Source organism: Molossus molossus, unplaced genomic scaffold (genome assembly GCF_014108415.1).
Source record: "Molossus molossus isolate mMolMol1 unplaced genomic scaffold, mMolMol1.p scaffold_m16_p_13, whole genome shotgun sequence".
Taxonomy (NCBI): domain Eukaryota; kingdom Metazoa; phylum Chordata; class Mammalia; order Chiroptera; family Molossidae; genus Molossus; species Molossus molossus.
This window is the reverse complement of record NW_023425348.1, coordinates 53,714,246-53,721,724: the sequence shown is the minus strand read 5'-3', so window position 1 is coordinate 53,721,724 and position 7,479 is coordinate 53,714,246. Positions and strand designations below refer to the sequence as shown.

The following is a 7,479-nucleotide window of genomic DNA, read 5'->3' as shown; positions in this document are numbered from 1 at the left end:
GAAATCCCCTCCCCTGGGTTCACACAGAGGCCAGGTTGAAGCACAGATGCTGGGGGAGCACGTTGGGAAGTCAGACCAAAAGGAGAAGTAGAGAGATGCCAGAGACAACACCACGACAGTCAAGAAGAGAGCCGGAACATGCTGGAGGTCACCAAGGTCCTGGAGTAGCCCTGAACAGGGGCCAGCCCTGTTCTCCCTGGGCCAGGAGAACAGAGAGGAATTTAGGCAAAAAAGCAGAGAAGAAAAGCTGCCTGGTTTATTTTATGAGGTCATCCTAACCCTGATAACAAAACCCATCAAGAACAGTACATACTAAAAAATACAAAGTACAAAAATACCAAAATAAACCCCAGATTCAAAAATACATGTCTCACTTTTAAATATGCATAGAAAGGTTTTTTTTAATTAACAAACTGGATTAAAGCACATTAAACAATCATTTATGATAGCCAAGCAGGCTTCATTCTAGCAATGTAAAGATGGTTTAACATTAGGAAATGTATTAAATTATATAATTCATCTATAAGGAAAAGAAAGAACTCAGATCTAGATTCTGAAATGCATTTGCTAAAATTCCACAATCATTTCTGTTGTGTGGGGTTTTTTCTACTTTTAAAATTTTAGGAGGAGTAGGATAATTTCTTAACATAATAAAGAGTAGCAATATCTTACTTAAAATTAAAATACTATAGGCTATTCCATTACAATCAGTATACCCTGTCTCACTATTATTACTTAATATGGTTCTAGAAGTTAAGGCCGATGCAATAAAGAAGGGCCTAAAACAGAAGCAAGTGAGCTGAGACAGAATTATTATTTATCAGTGCTATGCCTTACTAATACTATATATATATGAACACTCAAAGATAACTTCCAGAAATCAATAGTTAAGAAGTGCTAAAAATACTTTATAATGAAAGAAATGTGAATTAGAACAATAGGCAATGTAAGTTTTTTGTTGTTTTTTTTAGTCCTCAAATATTATTAAAAAAATTCGAAAAAGTTGAGAAGGATGCAGGTGAGCAGGCACACATACATTGCTGATGGTGTTGTATATTGGCGTAGCCTCCGTGAGAACAATTTGGCAATTTTTAAAAAATTATAAGTGTACATGCCTTTTAATACAGGAATTCCTCTTCTAGAATTTATCCTAATGATATCCTTGTATCTATGTAAAAAAAAAAAAAAGTATAATAAATATATATCACTTAAGATGTATCAGTAAGAACCTGTTCAATAAATTGTGGTATCCATTCAACAGTATACTCTGCTGCTATAAAAAAGGAGGAAACTTTTTATGTCCTGAAATAGAATGAACTCCAAGATATAATGTTAAGTGAAAAAGTAAAGTACATAGACTGTGCATAGTTTGCTACTATGTATTTTTTAAAATACTTTTTAAAACAGAAAAAATTATATTGACTAGTTTATGTGTAAAGAGTCTATGGATAAATACACAAGAAACTGGTAACTCTTAGTGCATCTGTATACCCTTTTCTATGATTTGAGTTTTAAGCCAAGTAAATATATTACCTGTCAACAAATACATTTAAGAGCTGGGAAAAATATGTTTACAAGGAGAGCGTTGGAGATCCTTTGCTTTGCCAGATATAATATGTATTTTTTAATCTACTATTATTAAACATTATAAAACTAGCCCTGGTCTGTGTGGCTCAGTTGGTTGGAGCATCATGGGCACATTTAAAGGTCCCAGGTCGATTCCCAGTCAGGGCACATACCCAGGTTGTGGGTTCATCCTAGTCAAGTGTGTACTGGAGTCAATGGATCCATCCATGTTTCTCTCTCACATCTATGTTCCTCTCTCTCCTTCCCTGACCCCCCTCCAAATTCAGTAAAAACATATCCATAGGTGGGGATTTAAAAAAAAAGTGGCCCTGGTCAGTTTGGCTCAGCGGTTAGAGCGTCAGCCTGCGGTCCAGAGAGACCCAGGTTCGGTTCCCACTAAGGGCATGTACCTCGGTTGCAGTTTGTCCCCGGCCCTGGTTGGTCGTGCGGGTGGCAGCCACTCAATGTGTCCCTTTTACATCGATGTTTCTCTCTCTCTTTCTTTTCCTCTCTCTCCCTCCCACTCTATTTGAACAAAAAATGGGAAAATGTCCTCGGGTGAGGATAAAAAAAAGTAAACAACCCTGGCCGGTTTGGCTCAGCGGTTAGAGCGTCGGCCTGCAGTCTGGAGAGACCCGGGTTCGGTTCCCGCTAAGGGCGCGTACCTCGGTTGCAGTTTTCCCCCGGCCCTGGTTGGTCGTGTGGATGGCGGTCACTTGATGTGTCTCTTTCACGTCGATGTTTCTCTCTCTCTCTTCCTCTTTCTCCCTCCCACTCTATCTGTACAAAAAATGGGAAAATGTCCTCGGGTGAGGATAAAAAAAAAAAAAAAAAGTAAACATTATGAAACCCTAACATAGCAAAAGTACAAACATGCAAATTAGTAACTTAAGAAGATAAAGCAAACATCAGAAATCAATGGGGACTTCTCCTGCCCACCACAACTCCTCTCCACCTCCTAGTACTAGTTGACCTGGGTGGTGGCACCATGTGCTTCTGAGAGAGGTGCCTACTGCGCCCCCAGCACCCACAAGGGCTCTGGCGGCTGTGGAATGTCGGTGTCCTCCACTCACTTACTACCCTCATCCTCCTCTGCAAGCTAAGCCGACAGCTATATGGGTGCCCGGGAGGGTCCGACGGGCTTCTGGTGGCCAACGAGGTGACCATGCAGAACCTCAACGACCACCTGCCCTCCTGCCTGGAGAAGGTGCGTGCCCTGGAGGCGGCCACTGGTGACCTAGAGGGGAAGATCCGTGATTGGTACCAGAAGCAGGGACCCAGGCCTTCCCGGGACTACAGACACTACTACCAGACCACCGAGGAGCTGCAGGACGAGATTCTTGGTGCCACCACCGAGAACTCCAAGACTGTCTTGCAAATCAGCAAAGCCCCTCTGGCTGTGGATGACTTCCCAACCAATTGCCAGGCAGAGCAGGCCCTGCGCAGGAGCCTGGAGGCTGACATCAACGGCCTGCACAGGTGCTGGGGGAGCTGACCCTGGCCAGAACCCATCTGGAGAACCAGATGGAAGGCCTGAAGGAAGGTCTGGAGGAGGAAATCAGTGCCCTGGGGGCCAGGTGGGTGGCCAGGTCAGTGTGGAAATGGCCTAGCCAAGATCCTGAGTGACATGAGAAGCCAATATGAGGGCATGGCTGAGAAGAACCGGAAGGATGCTGAAGCCTGGTTCACCAGCTGGACTGAGGCGTTGAATCGGGAGGCCACTGGCCACACGGAGCAACTGTGTGGATTAGCAAGACGGAGGTCGCCAACCAGCGCTGCACCCTCCACAGTCTGGAGATCGAGCTGCAGTCTCAGCACGGTGGGAAAGCCACCCGGAAAGGCACGCTGGTGGGAACAGAGGCTCGCTCGGAAGCCCAGCTGGCACAGGTCCAGGCACTGACCAGCAGTGTGAAGCTCAGCTGAGTGACATTCTTGCTGACACTGAGCGGAAGAACCTGGACGTCAAGACGGGGCTGGAACAGGAGACCACCACCTACCGCAGCCTATTTGAGGGCCGGGACGCCTACTACAACCTGCCACCACTAAGACTGCCTGAGGCCAGCAGCCTCCTGGGCTTCCTGCTTCCAGCAGAGAGATGCTCCTGGGTAGGGGCACAGGAGGGGAGGGGCCCTCATCCCTGGCTCTTCCTCCGACCTGTCAATAAAATTGTATGGCCCAGTGGTGGGGGGCGGGGGAGAAATTAATGGAAGATGTCAGTTAATTCAACAAATTATATTAGGGAAAAGACCTCTTTGGCAAAAATGTCATATTCTCACATGGCACTGTATACCCCAATAAATTCCATATTATTTAAGATTTTGAATGTACAAAATAAAACTAATACAAAAACAAGATTAAATATGTGTAGGTAGTCAACTGATCTTTCGATATTGATGGATTTTGTTTTAAATGTTTATTCAACCTCCCATTCCTGGAATAAACTTCCCTTGGTCATGATGTATTATCTTGTTCACATACTTACTGGCTTTAATTTGCTGGAATTTTAATAAGTTTTTATCTCTGTTCATGAGAGATACTGGTCTTTAGTTTTCTTGTAATATCTTTGTCTAGTTTCAGTGTCAGGATAATGCTGACCTAAAATGAGATGGACAGTATTGCTCCTCTATTTTTCCAATAAGTTTGTGTAGAAATGGTATTATTTCATTCTGAATATGCTAGAATTCACTCATTAAGCATGAAGCTTTTCATAATATTCCCTTATTTTTTAAAAACACCTATGGGATTTATGATGACATCTCCTCTTTCATTCCTAATGTGGCTATTTATATATCTCATCAGTCTGGTTAGAGGCTTATCATTTTTACTGATCTTTTCAAAGAGCAAGTTTTCCATTTTGTTTACTTTCTATGTTCTATTTTAATTTTTTGTATTCTATTTCATTGGTTTCCACTCTTATCTTACTTATTTCCTTCTATCTACTTACCTTGTGTTCAACTTGATTTTTTTTTCTAGTTTTTCTTTTTAAGTAGAAGCTTAGATTATTGAATTTTAGAACGTTATTTTCTAATATCAACATTTAAAGCTAAAATTTATTGGAAAGCACTAACCACCAATTTAGCTACGTACCACCAATTTTAATTTATTGTGTTTTCATTATTGTGTCATTCAAAATAGCTTATAATTTCACTTCTTTGACCTGTGGGTCATTTAGAAGAGTGTCATTTAATTTTCAAATATTGTGCCTTTTCAGTTATCTTTTTGTTATTGATTTGTTATTTAATTTGTTTTTAGAGAATATACTTCATGTGATCTCAATGCTTTTATTTATTTTTTTATTTTTATTTTTATTTTTTTGGTACTTGCCCCTAGCGGGAACCGAACCCAGGACACTCTGGTCCGCAGGCCAACGCTCCAACCGCTGAGCCAAACTGACCAGGGCAATCTCAATTCTTTTAAATGACTTATAATGTTTTCTATATTTTGAATGTTCCACATGCACTTAAAAAGAATGTGTGTTCTGTTGATATTGGGCATTGGTGTTCTATAAATGTCAGTTAGGTCAAGTTGATAGATGGTGTTCAAGTCTTTGTTCTTACTGTCTGTTCCATCAACTAATGAGAATGGAGTGTTGAATTCTCCAACTATAATTGTGGATTTGTCCATTTCTCCTTCCCTTGTTGTCAATTTTTTCTTCATATATTTTGAGGCTCTGTTATTGGGTGTATATACATTTAGAATTATATCTTCAGGATGAACTGACCCTTTCATTATTAGGAAATGTCCCTCATTATCCTTGGTAATATTTCTTGTCCTGAAGTCTACTTTGTTTGATATTAATATAGCCACTCCCGCCCTGGCCAGGTGGCTCAGTTTGTTGGAGCGTCATCCCCATGTACGCCAACAGGTTGTGGGTTCAATTCCTGGTCAGAGCACATACCTAGGTGGATTAGATCCTGGGTTGGAGTGGGAAGGCAATCACTTGGTGTTTCTCACATTGATGTTTCTCTTCCTCTTTCTCTCCTTCCTCTCTCTCTAAAAATAAAAACATATCATCAGGTGATTACTGTTATAATAATAACAGTAATAATATAGCCACTCCAGTTTTCTTACCAGTATTTGCAACATATATCTTTTGGGGGCGGGGGGAAATGCCCTTAGCGGGAACCGAACCCAGGACTCTCTTGTCCACAGGTTGACACTCCAACTGCTGAGCCAAACCGGCCAGGGTTGCAACATGCATCTTTTTCTATCCTTTGGTTTTAACCCATCTATGTCTTTATATTTAAAATGGATTTCTTGCCCTGGCTGGTTTTGCTCAGCAGTTAGAGCACCGACCTGTGGACTGAAGGGTCACGGGTTTGATTCCTGGTCAAGGGCATGTACCTGGATTGTGAGTTCAATCTCCAGCCCTGTCTGTGTTGTTTGGGAGGCAACCAGTCCATGTTTCTCTCCTTCCCTCTGTCTCACTATCTCTCCCCGCACCCCACCCTCTTCCATTCTATCTAAAATCAATAGAAAAATATCCTCAGGTGAGGGTTAACAAAAAATAAATAGAACAAGTTTTTTGTTTGTTTGTTTTTTTAATATAATTTTAATTATAATTTTTTTAAAAATTGTAATACAGCCCAGCTGGTGTGGCTCAATGGTTGAGCATCAACCCATGCAGCAAGAGGTCACCAGTTCGATTCCTGGTCAGGGTACATGCCCAGGTTGTGGGCCCGATCCCCAGCCGGGAGGGCATGCAGAAGGTGGCCAATCGATGTTCTTTCTCATCGATGTTTCTATCTCTCTCTCCCTTTCCCTTCCTCTCTCTCTAAAATCAATAAAGAAAAAATATTTTAAAAATAAATAAATAAATAGAAATTGGTAATACAATCACATGGTTCAAAATTCTAGATGTACAAATATACATTGGACCATTTATGCTTAATATAATTATTTATATGGCTAGATTTAAATTTATCATCTTGGTATTTGTTTTCTAGTTGTCCCATTTGTTCCTTTTCGTACTTTTTTTTTTTTTCCTTTTTTTTTCCCAGCACCATTTACCCCGCCCCCTGTACCCTATTCCTTTTTTTCCCCCTTTTTAAAAGTAGAAATCATACATATTCTTCACTCAAATATCTCTAACGTTAACATCGTACATGGTCACAGCACAATGAACAAAACTAAGAAATTAACACTGGTGTAATATTATCAACTGAACACATTTTATTCAGATTTCACCATTTTTTCCTATGATTGGCCTCTTTCTAGAAAGGTCCCAGATCTCATTTAGGGTCTCACATCGCATTTACCCCGTTTGTTCTTTGTTGTTCCTTTTTCCTTCTTCTTTTCTTGACTTCTTTTGTATTACTTGATTACTTTTTCAGGATTCCATTTTACCTCCACTTATTTGAAGTTTTTTTAGCTACACTTATTTGGAGGTATTTTTCATCTTTTGTTTTGTTTTGTTTTTAGTGGTTGCTTTGCATTTTGTATATACATATTTATTATATCACAGTCTACCTTCAAATAAAAACAATTTCATGTACAACATAGACCTTATGATAATAGGTTTCTATTTCCCTATCCCATCCCTTGTGCTACTGTGGTCATATATTTTACTTCCATGTGTAGTAGAAGCACCTTGAAACACTGTAACTATTTTTAACAGTGAATTATCTTTTAATAAAATGTTAAAATGAGGAAAATTCTTTTATAAATACTCACGCTTACCATCTCCCCCATTCTGCTTTCCTTTGTGTAGTTTCAGGTTTCCATGTGGTATCATATTTCTCTAGCCTTAAGAACGTCCTTTAATGTTTTTTTTGTAGAGCAGGTGATAGTCACAGATTGTACTAGCTTTTATTTATCTGAAAAAGTATTTTACCTTCATTTTTAAAGGATATTTTTTTCAGGATAGAATGTTCTAGGTCGACAGATTTTTCTTTTAGTATGTTAAACATATTC

At 40.0% G+C, this 7,479-nt stretch overlaps 1 pseudogene; it reads left to right on the top strand.

The window, feature by feature from the left end:
* The first annotated feature begins 1,012 nt into the window (after positions 1 to 1,012).
* On the top strand, positions 1,013 to 3,622 carry LOC118628620 (annotated as a pseudogene).
* The last annotated feature ends 3,857 nt before the right edge of the window (positions 3,623 to 7,479 follow it).